We start from the raw sequence: 14075 nt of genomic DNA on the forward strand, positions 1-14075 counted from the left end.
TCCCCCATGGAAAGGGACAACCAAGATACTGAAGGACCTGGAGGCCGCTAAGAGTGCGCTCCAAACCCCTCTTCTTCTAGATGATATAAGGTTTAACGTTCCACCGTTGGGACGGGTATCGAATATAAAATTTGAAGACTGGGACCTCGCGGATAGTGAGAAGTTCACGTAACTGGCCTAGGAAAAACTACTTCAGGAAAAATGGTTGCGTGGTGTGGAGAAGGCAAGGTTACTTCATATGCGATGGATACCTCACTACCACCATGCACCTATCACAATCTTTGTCATCCGTCAGCTACTCTGCCTAGTACATGACGGGTATCCATGGCTAGAGGATCTGATTCCCATCAGGGCTAACTTAATTCACTGAATTTTGCAGCTGCTGATTAAAGGAAGAAATCCTGCAGACATTGCCAGAAAAAGTAGCGACTCGGGCCTCGCGGAAGCTATGAAGGCTAAATATAAGCTAGAGAAAAGGAAGCGAGGGTATGTAATAGAAAGTATCAAGGAACGAGGGGTGTGCATTGCCACCCAGCTGCTGGCGAGCAAGCTCATGAGGAAATGTCATGCAGACGAAGTGCCCACATCCGTAATTGCATTGGCAGAGCAGTGTGTAGGAGTCCAGTTCAATTGGGCGTAGTTTCTCTATGATGGATTTTTTACGAATTTCAGGGAAGCCTAGGACCAGGGTAAGACCTTCCACTATGCGTGGGCGCTATTATCCATCTTTTTGGTTTCCGGAGAGCTACCAGAAAACAGCTAGTTTCCTGCCGTGGAGTGGAACATACCCGAGGCTGTGAGGTATACCTCGCTTTGGGCAACAAAAGATGCGGCGAGGATCCAGGAGATAAAGGTATTTTGGACATTTATAGAAGTGAGTTTACGAACATGGATCAACTGTAGGTCATGTTTGTCCCCAATGGTATATAACACGTTACAGAGTGTGGCAGAATTCAAAGCGGATATGCATAACTTGTATATCCGGGTGCACAAGGATCTAGTCCGAGCATCGAAAAAGTTTTCGTTCATTACCATAGATGATGCAATCTTCGAAGTAATGGCGTCATGGTCTCTAGAATGGTGCACCCTAGACTTGGCAGAATTGGAAAAGATCGCGGCACAGTAGAAGAAGAAGGAGACCAAGCTACGCATCGCGAAACTGGCGGAAAGAAAGTGGTAGGAATAGGAGGCGTCCACGTAGCAGACGCCAATAGCACTAGAACAAATGACACAAAACATAACCACACTCACTGAGGAGGCCAAGGAAGGCCAAGAAATATCTATGGAGTAGGATATATACGGGGAGGAGGAGACACAGGAAGGCGCAAACCTTACAATGAACGTGACCCAACACAAGAGGTCGCGTGTCCAGGAGCAACCTTCCGCGTACAAAAGGAAAAAGACAACAAAGACCATGGGAGGAACCCTTATCGACAAGGATTCTCAAAAAGAATTAATGATGGAACAGACAACTATGTTGGGGGTGCTTAGAGCGAAGTTACAAGCCTTACAAGTGCGACCCCCAGGAGCGATGACACCACGCCCTGTGGAACGTATAGACGAAGCTGAGCAGATGGTGCGCACACAAACAATGAACACTTTGGTGCTACCAGAAGGCGTCATCCTAACAGAAGCTGAAGGGGACAGGAGGGGCTGGGGATTGAATTTGGCTGCCCTGCCCAAAGAAACCCTATACTAGCTGCAGGATGGGGTAAGTACAGAGCTTCGTGCTCAGGAAGGCCGTGCTCTCCAAATCTTGAGTGAGCAGAAGGATCAGTTAGAACAGCTCAACCCGCAGCGCGATTGCATGGTTGCTCATAACCAGGGATTAGATAAAGCAGTGGAAGAGGCTTGTAGTAGCATTCCAGAGTTGGATGTGCTAGTGGGACTCCCCACCGTAGAAAAAATTCATCAACTAGAAGCTGGCATCCTCAGGACCCAAGAGAAGGCCGCAAAGGACCACTTGGAGCTGAACCTATAGATCGCAAAGCTAAGAATGAAGGTACCATCCTCTACACCCCCGGAAGTTAGAGAGCAGTGCCACCACACCATTCAATCGGGGTTGAAATAAATAGAGCATGCTATCTAGGGCTGCACAGGATTGTTGGATCAGTCACTCATCACCCTCACTTCATTACAGGAGAATCCAATGCTACAACAGTTAGAAGCAGAAGCGTTGGAATTACAACAGGCCTATGATGATGTTCGGGGGACCACACGAATGATTGTCCTTACCCAGGGACTGGTCAAGATGAGGGAGGCCCAGGCTTTGAAAGAATAGGTGGACGCCGCACGCTAGAAAGAAGCAGGATTTAAAGCACGCATCTAGCCTTGGCTCGAAGAAGTGTTCATGGTCACTGCCATGATTGAGGAGAAGTTGGCCCAAAAGCAGGATGCATATGTGAAAAGGTAAGAGGGAGCCTCTGATAATGATGCATCAGAGAGTCGCACACGGTTGATACAACAAAAAGCAGAGGAATGTGTGGCAAAAGTCCGTGATGTGCATAGATTTTTGGATGAACTATGCGAAAAGGTCACTGAACTGACCAGGTGGCTCAAGACGAGTCACGATGATTGTGTTGGGGGCTTGTTGGACAGTGGATCCCCCGCGTAATGGTTTTGAGGCTTAAATCCCACAATTTCGGGTATTGGTATTATAAAGGCTCCGCGAAATGCACGGAGCGTGAGTTGTAATGAGTCAAGTCAAATGGTAGTCCATCCTAAAATATTGTAAACTAACATAGAATGTGTCGGCCTACCCAGGGTCCGAGGACCATAGGAATGTATAAATAGAGCAAGGCTCTAGGTGTAGAAGGAAAAAAAGATTGGATTTAAAGTGTATGGGTTTTCGAACGGTAATATTGGATCGAAGTCTGTAAGTCCAAGTCGTGGGTCATAGTAGTAGAAGAGGCTCTGCAGCTGTATGCCTGGAGGCCTACTAGAGTTCGCAGCTATGTGCATGGACCCCTGCAACTGAGTGCGAAGGGTAGGAAGCAGATTGTAACTAGAAAAAACATTAACAAAGATAAGTTGGTTTTGGAATATCACATATATGTTCCTATATTTTGGTTTATGCATCTATTTATGTAATTGATAACTGAAAGTATTAAACCTATTCAAGATCTCTAATAATACTAAGCACATAACATGGTAAAGATCATTCGTGTGCATCCTTTAAGCCGCATGAAGGTTGTTGCTTTGAACATACGACTGCAAGGTAGTAGGGCAGCGTGAGGGATCGATCTGTGAAACTTCCCAACCTCATCAAGACATCCCTAGGGTGCGGAAACCTAGTTTCAGCACCCTCCCCTATTACCTCGGGTGAGACCTCAGTCCACGCTCCGCGGACTGTTGCTGAAAGGGCCGGTAATTTAGGATTTGTTTGGCTAAGCATTTCTGAACCTGGGTCAGGCCCCATCAAGCCAACACGACAAGTTTGTCATGCTTTTGATGTGATGTGGATGGGATCCAAGCTGGAGGAATGACTTTGAATCAAATATGATGGTTTTAATTCGTTCTTTTATTCAATAAAGTATTTGAACCTTTTTCCCATATGTTTGTATTGATATATGATGCTTAGATGTGTGCGAATGTATCTAATTCCATTTAACTTGTATTCAATAGATCTTTTCCTTTGATCGGTTCTTTCTCTTCTATTTGTGTCTACGGGTACTTCTCAAGCATGTTAAGTACAGGAAGGAGTGACAAGATCGATACAAGGGAGACAAGAGGAAAGCAGAACTACATGTAGGTCTTCTCATCTTCTTTATCTTATCTATTTCTTATAGGAAAAGGCTAAAGTGATTTAAATTGTTGTTCTAGATATGGCTACTTATCTAGGACACTCTTGTAGACCCTACTTGTGTTCATTGATTGTATTTCAGCTCTTTTGCATTTAATTTTGGTCAAAACTATGTCAAATTTCCTTTTGAAATGGTTCACTGCCACCAGCGCAGGCTTGTGAGCGACATAGTGCGTTGCAGAGCACCCTTGGCTTAGGGACAGTGCTCTGAAGCACACTGTCTCCCATTCAAGGCTACATTGATCCTCCTAGGGTCAATTTCCCACCTTTGGAATGTGTTTTTGCCAAATTTTCTCTGTTTGTTTGCTTGTTGAATGATCAATGAATGCCATGTCTTAGAAAACAAGTTTCTATCTCCTTTTCTAGCCCTACTTTGACTTGGTTGATTAATATTTCTTAAATTTTTTCTTTGTCATTATCAATCCATAGTTAAAGTTAGATTATAGTCGATTAATCTTTGTTCGAAAGAAAATGTCGTAAAAGTCCTCTTTTCCTTCTAAACAAAACTATCGTAAAGTCTTCATTCTTGTTAAAGATTGATTGATTATATGTGCATTAGTTTCCTTTTTGTTCACATTCACATTAAGGAAATCGAAAAGAAATACATGCATTTTGCATTAAATTTTTTTGTGTGTGCTCATAGGAATACTTAAGGGAGTTTGCATTAGATTTTTCTCTTTGCTCTTTGATCGAAAGAAATCTAATTGCTCTATCCCTAGTAGCTAGGATTTTCATTGTTAATTTGAATGGAAAGCATGCATATCATAATAGTTTCATTCCTTGGAATTTTAGAATACATCAAGTGGTGAACTTGAAAGGAAAATTCCTAAGAAAGATCAACTTAAAATTAACATCAATTTACCTAATGGAGCATTTTCATTAATGAAAAAAATTTAGTGGTTATAGGCTAGAGACATGTTCCGGCATCATAAAACAAAGCGGCTTTCGTTAACTTGTCTGCAATGCATCCTGAGTGTGATACCTCATTCCATGCATGTGAGTATATCGTAGCTTGTCCACGTACTTTATGGTATATAGGGCGGTGTTATAGGACATAAAGTATATGGGCATGCTCTCACTGTGTAGTTTTGCATTAGACAATGCTTATACAGATTGGGCCTCCACGTACTTTCGAGTATATATTGGAGGACAACACTAGGTTTATATCCATCCTTAGGTAACCAAGTTGACCGCCTTGTACACCGTGATAAATCGAACACAGCATTCGGGGAGATTGCTTGCCCATACTTCTTAGTTCGCTAGGAGGTATTCTACAATTCGCAGTTGCTTGGTAAACCTTTTGCCTAGCTTACCCCTTTTTGTTTTTTTTTTTTTGTAATAAAATTAATCAGCAATCATGGAGGAACATCAACCCTTACCCCGTCATTTACAGAGAACAGAGATTAAACCACCTTTTTTGCCCGAAGCTACACCTATTTGGTCAAAGCGGTCTCACTTAACTGATTCAAGTACATCAAGAACTCCTGGTTCTTCATCTGAATTACCAGAATCATCCATTTTGGTAAGTACCGAGACTCCAGTTACTCCAACGATTTCTGGTACATCCGTTTTTGAAGAAGAAGTTTCGCAATTACCTGAGGACACTATCACTGATATTAGTGAAATAGTAACCAAAGTTGTTCAACAAAAATTTGATCCACAACTTGAAGTTTCTCAACAAGAAATTACTTCTGAACTTGAATTAGTTCAACTAGAAGTTAATCCAGAACTTGTCACAGTTCAAACAAAAGTTACTTCTGAACCTAAAGTTGTTTAGGAACCTCTCCTTGAAACTATTGTTCTTTTACCAAAACATCAGGACTTCGAATTTGAACATTCAGAATTTGTTACTTTATCGGAAGATGATCAACTAGTTAACCCTCAAACATTAGTAACTACTGAAACTTCCACTTTATCAACACCAGAAATCTATTATGGACCAGACGGTGAAGTTCTTCCACTTGGTTTAATTGCTGTTGAGGAAGAATTAGAAGAAGATACTACACCTGGAACCCCATTCCATTTTGGAACCGGGCTTTATATTTATCCTTATACTCCTCATTTTACTACTCCATTTGATCTTGCTTCTTTTCAAGTACCCATTGATTCTTTAGGACATCTATTGGGCCAGTTAACTATGGTTGAACAACTGTCAACATCCCAGACTGTATCATATGATGCAGTTGCGGCAAAATCTTCTATCGCAAACTCTTCGATGTTTTCTACTACACCTTAGTCGCACCTATATGGTGAATCATCCATCCCAATTGGTTACCAATATTTATCTGGAACCCACTCAGGGGTTGCTTCTACAGCATGGTCATCACCCATGTCCTCAACCAGAATTTTACCTGGTTCTTCTTTAACGGGAACACAATAGTTTGATCCTGCATATCAATATCATACTGGGCAATCTAGTCAACAACGACCTATGTATCCATTACATACTGGATTTTTGCCATATGGAGACCAATATGCTTATTCACCTTATCCTCCATATCCTAGAGGACCATCATATGGTAGTATCCTGCAATATTCAGGTCCACTCAGAATTCGAGTTTGTCAATGGCAACCAACAATGCCAATTCAACCAAGGCTTGTGTATCCAACACAACCAATGCAAACTGTGTCAACTATTCCTACTACACCTATTGTTACCACTGTATCGCATTCACAAGTTCAAATAGTTGTATCTCAACCTGTACAAACTGGTCCTTCTACTTCGCAACCACAAGTTTTGAGTCAAGAGGTCCAAGTTTCTCAAGCTATTATACAACAACCGCTTGTGTTTGGGGTCCAACAACCTCAGGTTAGTATAAATTTATCCGGAGTGACTTGGGCTTACACTGGTATAGTTTATTCACAACATGTCCAACCTTTCATTGTTGGGCAACAACAACCCTTAAATCAACAACAATTGTACCAACAACAACAACAGTTGATTCAAAAAACGTGGTAGCCCCAATATCAACAGCCTCAATTCCAGCAATTCCAACCCCAATTTGGACCTGCCCAATAGGCTCAACCTGGGTTTGGACAGTATAAAGATTACCAAGGTCATGGTCAACAAGGCTTTGCTGGTTATGGACAATCAAAAATTCAACCTGGTTATCAACAACCACCTTATGCTGGATTTTTTCAACAACCACCTTACTAAGATTACCAAATGCAGATGCCCTATGTTGGTAAGCAAAGACCTATTGCTCAGGCAATTCCATCACATCCTGGGTATCCTCAACCTGACTTGAATAGAAAATTTCCCTTTTTAGCAACTCTTGAATTACCATATTTAAATCAGTTCACTAATGATCCAATCTTATATGCACCTTGGTGGCCGGTAATTCCGCATAAGTTACTTTCCGACATTTTGAAATTCAATGGAAATCCCTAAGAAGTCCCATCAAATCATGTCATGACCTTTCATTTCTGGTGTTCATCAAACTCCTTAAATGATGACTCGGTTTCACTCTATCTTTTCCAAAGAAAGCTTACTAGTCCGGCTACGAAGTCGTACATTGAGTTACTACAAGCTTCCTTCGACAACTTTACGACTTTAGCCACCACATTTCTGACCCACTTCAAGTTACCTATTAGATACGAGACAAGAACGGAACTCATAACCAACTTTAAAAAACTACTACTACTCACATATAAGATCATATTCATGAGTGGCGGCGTTGTCATTGAATGGTTAAGACATATGTTCCTAATTAGCTTTTGGCTGAGTGGTTCATAAAATCCTTGTTGTCATGAATCACCGAGGATGTGGCGAAAGGTGGAGTTGTCACAAAATAGTAAGTAATTGCTCGTGCCCAATATTTTGATTTGATTTATACACAATCCGGCACGCTCTACGATAAGATTCCCAATTCACCCTGACCATATTTCATTGTTCCTCCTCCTCCACAATTGAGTAAGGACTCTCATGCTGACGATGGTGTGATCCGTTCTTCGAGCACACAAACGACAGGTAGACCATCTGGTCAAACACATGTCGTTTGTAATCAAACTACCAATGCATAATAAAACACTCTTGCTTTCGAAGTCAATGTCGTGTCATCTGACAAAGGAAAGAATCAAAAGCAACCAAGAGGCAAGAAGAAGAGGAAAAGCAAGAAAATACAAGATAATCCCCCTCAAGAGAAATCATCTGATTCCTTTACTTCAACAAGGAAACCTAGTTATCCATGTCTAATCTGTAATGACAAGCATTTTTACAAGAGATTGTCCACACCACTCAGAAGTCTCTAAGATTCTAAAGACTCCTAACACATCTGCAATGTTGAGTGATCCGTTTCCAAACCCGGAGACATATTTGGTTGTGACAAACCATGCTTCCACATCCAAAGTACTTATGTTATCCATTAAAAATCCTCAAAATGAAGTTTTGGTGTCAACAAGAAATAAAGATTATGGAAATCCACTGTCTTCGTCAAATAATCAGGCCACTGATCAACCTAATCCTTCAACTTCGACTTCATCTAAAAATATTCCACCACCTATTGCGCTAGAATTGACAATAAAACCACCAAAGGGAGTTGTGTATAAATCAACATTTAACTCTCGAGCTCAAGCAGCTCAAAATTATAACATAGTAGAAGACCTTGCTCAATCACCTTCTACTATGTCGACACTCGAGGTGTTACAAAATTGTCCCTCTCAGAAGTACGCTTTACTGTTAGAAATTGGTGGAATAGACCCTACGAATTCCAATATTGTGGTTTTTAACCATGCGGGATATACACCACAGTTACCGGCAGAATTAGCTTTCCTAATCCAAGTAAAATCTCTCAATAAGAATATTCACCAAACTATTATTGATGAGGGGGCATCTACTTGCATTATCTCAATGAGCTATTGGAAAAGACTTGGTTCACCGCTGTTGTCACGATCACCAACAACGTTAAAATCTTTCGAAGGACGAACATATATGCCTTGTGGGATTTTGAGTAACCTGCAAATTGAACTAGGGGGGAAAATAGTTACTGTTGAAGTTGAGGTAGTTGATGAACCCCTCGACTACAACATTTTACAGGGAATGCCATGGGTATATGCTATGGTTGTTGTGGTTTCCACGTACTTTCATACTATTTCATTTCCTCATAAGGGTGGAATCACAATTATCGATCAATTTTCCTTCTTTGCTTCCAGTTCTCAGGCTACGGGAAGCATTCCATTGGTACACGAACCCCTGTTGTCACTTCAAAGCGTTGGTGTAGGTCTCTTTAAATACCCTTCCATAAATGGGTACTTTCACACTACCATCACCATCTGGTTTGACGGAAGTGGCAAGAGTAGAGACTCGCAACATGATTTCCTCCACTTCATCTCATTTAAGGGCTTACCAACGATTCTAAAGTTGATAGTAATACTGAAGTTATGCCTCTAAGCCCCATTGAGCTTGCATAACAATCAATTTTTCTGGCTTGTGTGGCAAACCCAAATCCATTTTCACCAATTCTATGGGTAGATCGTTCATTAGAATATGGTACTTCTTTAGATCCTTTTTCACGTATATTTTCTACAGATGAGGGAATCGTCCAATCAATGATGATAGGAGAAGAACCATGGGAAGATTATCATCATCGTTCCCATCTTCTAGATGACATCGAAGATTATTCAAATGAACTTAACCACCCTTCAGTTGTTGATTTCCTTTCAAATTATGTTTTTATAGACACAATAGATTCCGAGTGAAACCTGTCAAATATTGAAGAAATGATTTATATTAATATTTCAACCAAACCTGATGTTGTAGAAAACATTCATGTCGAAAAATCTTGTTCTCCATCAGAACTTAATAGTTACCGTACCCCCTTTCATGAATTTAGAGATATATTTGCATGGTCATACGAGGAGATGCTGAGCATTGACTCTAGTATTGTTGAACATGAAATCAAAATGTATCCTAATGTCAAACCAGTACAACATCAGCTTCGACCTGTTCATCTAAAGAAAGTCGTTGCAATTAAAGTAGAAGTTGAAAATCTTTTGCGTGCTGGCTTCATTTATCCTGTACCTCTTACTGATTGGGTTTCCAACATTGTTCTTGTCATGAAGAAACAAGGGAAAATTCGAGTGTGCGTCGATTATAGGGATGTAAATCAGGCATGTCCAAAAGACAATTATCCTACTCCTTTTATCGACTAGATTATTGATGAATGTGGTAGATTCGAAATATTCTCATTTATGGATGGTTTTTTCGGCTACGATCAAATCAATATCTGCCCACAAGACCAATCTAAGACAATTTTTATTTGTCCATGGGGCACATTTGCATATAGGAATCCCCCTTTTGATTTCAAGAATGTAGGGGCCACATTTCAGAGGGAAATGAATTATGACTTCCATGACATCAAGAACATTGTTCAACCTTACCTTGACGATTTACCTGCCCATTCATGAAAGCAGACTGATCACCCGCAACATTTGAGAGCAATATTTTTACAGTGTCGACACTACAAGATATGACTCAATCTACACAAATGTGTGTTTTGTGTTGATTCTGGTTGTTTGCTTGGATTTGTAGTGTCTATAGATGGAATTCGACTCGATCCACTAAAGGTTCAGGCAATTCTTTACTTGCCTCCACCTTCAAATCTTTTACAGTTACAGAGACTCCAAGGGAAAGCTAACTTTCTGAGGAGGTTCATTCCCAATTACATTGAAATGGCTAAAGGTTTTACATGTCTTTTGAAAAATGGGATACCCTTCCATTGGGACCAAGTCGCACAAGATTCCTTTGACTCTCTTAAAGATACCCTGATTAGAGCATCATTAATGTATTCTCCAAATTATCAAAATGACTATTACCTGTATCTCACCGTGACTGCAAATACAACTACTAGCATGGTTTTATTCCAAGAGGAAAATGGGATCGAACATTCGATATATTATTGGAGTTGTAATCTCAATTATATAGAAAGTAAGTACTCTTTTGTCGAGAAACTAGCTTTGGAAGCTGTGCAAGCTGTTCAGAGATTTCGCCACTACATCTTGCTCCAGAAGACCACTGTCATTTCGGATTGCAACCCTATGACATAAATTTTCTCACGTCAATTGTTAGGGAGGAAATACTCAAAATGGATAGTCATTTTGTAGGAGTTTGATCTGGAATTCATTAAGTCCAAATCAAAGAAATCTCTTGTTTTTGCCGAGCTACTTTGCGACCTTCCCTTGACCTCCATTGATTCAACATCTGAACCATTGATTTTGGATGAGTCTCTATTTTTGATATAGTCATCTGACCCGTGGTATGGGGATATACTGATCTATCTCTAGACCCAAACTTTCTGACCTGATACCTCTCACTCACAACAGGGATGTATCCGATACCAAGCCAAAGATTATTTGATCATTGGCGACACTCTTTACCATTGTGGTATCGATACAATTTTACGGAGGTGCCTCACACATGAGGAAGCCGAGAAAGCATTGAATGATTGCCATTTAGGTGCCTGTGGTGGAAACTTATCTGGATATGCTACCGCACAGAGAATTCTCCATGCTGGTTACTTATGGACAACTATATTCAAAGATTGTATTATTGCTGTTAGAATCTGTCACACATGCCAGATATATGACCACAAAACTAGATTACCACATGCACCATTGCATCCAATCATTGTTGTTAGACCATTCGCCAAATGGGGCATTGACTTCATGACATGTAACCCCACCTCAGCCGGGGGGCATGGGTATATTATAGTCGTCATTGACTATTTTACCAAATGGACCGAGGCAATGCCAACATTAAACAATAGTGGTGAAACAACTGCTCTTTTGTTTTTTAACCATGTGGTTGTCCGATTTGGTGTACCACAAGCCATAGTTACAAATCATGGGTCACATTTTCGCAATCACATGATGGCTGAGTTGACTACTAAGTTAGGGCTATCAAATGATAGTTCTACCCCTTATTACTCGCAAGTGAATGGACAAGTTGAGGCCATCAACAAAGTCCTGAAGTGGATGTTGCAAAGAATGATAGGGGTTCATAAACGAAACTGGCATTTAATCTTGTACTCTACCTTGTGGGCATGTCAAACCTCGGTGAGAAATGCAACTGGGTTCACACCCTTTCAGTTGGTGTATGGTTTGGAAGCAATCTTACCGATACGATGTGAAATTTCATCTCTCAAACTCGCGATTGACTTGTTACCCGACACTTCTGAAGAAGAAGCGTGTTTATTGGAACTAATCCATCTGGATGAAACCCATCGTGATACTGCATTAGCTAACGAAGCACATAAGAAACAAATCAAGGCACAATATGATAGAAATGTCAAGCCTCGTATCTTCTCGGAAGGAGACTTGGTATTTATTTACGATCAGGAAGCTGATAAACTTGGAGCAAGGAAATTTGAACCAATGTGGATGGGTCCTTATATTGTCAAGCGTGTTCTCACAAAAGGTGTCTACAAGTTAGTAGATTATGATGGGATTCGATTGTCATAGCCCCAAAACGGGTTTTACCTCAAACATTACTATGCTTAATTGAGTATAGTAAAACTCACTGTATATATGATTTCGTTGCATGTGTGTGTGTCAGTGTGTGTCTTTTAGAGTTTTTATCTGGTTAGTAATCCACTTTGCATTTGTTGCAGATGTCGAAATATTTGGAACCATTTTTTGGTTACGTTGATCGTGTTGGTCATAATACACAGAACTTATCTTCTGCAGCATGGGCTATTTTTTCTCCAAGTGGCGAGTTAGTGAGTTTTCAAGGGATTTGTATTAGTCGATCGACGAAAAACATCGTTGAGTATAGCACATTGATTAAACTTCTCTCTGATGCCATTTCACTTGGCATTCGTCGAATCATCATTAGGCTGGAATCACAACTCATTGTACTACAACTTACAAGTGTGTATACCATCTGAAACCCAACAATTCTTCATATGTTCCTTAGAGTTCGTATTTTGGAAAGGCATTTTGAATACATTCAATATAAACATATTTCCAGAAATTTTAAAGCATTAACTGATTCTCTAGCGAATTATGTGTTAAATAGACATTTGCAACACAAGTAAAAGTAACATTTTCAATTCACATCATTAGTTGAATAGGATTGCACATAACCATAGAAAACTTTGAAATTAAAATAGATAGGTGTTTTAAAATATTTTACAAAATTTTTGTCCAAGACATGTTTGGTCATCTGACCCAAAAACTCAAAATGCATGTAAAAACATCCTGAGTAGACCTAGTGATTCTCATGATAACAGGTCACAGCCTGTGCTATCATGCACAAAAGCCTCATCTAGTAGATAGGAACACCAGAATACCAAGGGTTAATCCCTCTATGTGATCCTGCAACTCTGCTAAGGTATCAGCCAAATCCAAATCCTGGAGAACTGCTCTCCCAATATTTCTCCACACTAGCCCACCTACACCCTATTGGTGTCCCACAGGTCGAAGAGTACCCATATCTGCATGCATGAGAACGGTTTCAGTTTAGTCTTGGAAACATTTAAAAACACAAAAACATGTAGAAACTTGAAAAATCAAAAAACACTTTTGTCAAACAATTTACCTATAGCACCCCATTGTGCTCCAACTGGTAGAATCCAGTCTGGATCTCCACAGAAATCCATCCCTGAGCATGGATTCTCCTCGATCACAAGGTGTTGTCGATCGAGCCAACTAAAGAATGTAGTGGAAAAAATGATTTTTGACTGACCCGCATATCGAGCCATCAATTCGACCCACCTTTACATACATGGATCTCTAGGACTAGCTACATCCAATGATACATGTTGCAGTTACATCAATGGAATTCGCTTTGAGGTAAAAGTGATTAAGATCAAAACATAGAAAAAATTCTTCGTCTTACCACTTTTTACCTTGTTCAATTTTTCTTACAGTGAAGAAAGCATGACCTCACACTAGTTGAATACTTTTGGCTCTAGACACTCAAGTGCATACTACATATATGATCTATTTGCTAGGTGTAGTGTCACCCTTCTAGCCAACTTTGTGATTGTCAAGAGGATCATTCGCAAATTAAAATCACCTACATCCCTGATGTTTATTTTCCCATCCTTGCTAGGCTGTGTACCTGGCCAACAAAACTGTCCAATGTAATCTCTCACCGATTCACCTCCACGGGCAAATCCAGAAAGTGAGATGGGGGCACCTCTCCTTGACAGTCTGATAAGAAAGTAAATATCATCAATGGTAATAGGGACCATCTTGTTCCTTATGTGAAATGTCTAATGTGTTGGATCCCATGCATGAACAAGGAACTGCAAGAGTTCTATTTGTTACCTCA

The sequence above is a fragment of the Pinus tabuliformis genome, chromosome 1_2 (genome assembly GCF_031772625.1).
Source record: "Pinus tabuliformis cultivar Carrire ecotype Pingquan chromosome 1_2, CPIR1, whole genome shotgun sequence".
Lineage (NCBI taxonomy): Eukaryota > Viridiplantae > Streptophyta > Pinopsida > Pinales > Pinaceae > Pinus > Pinus tabuliformis.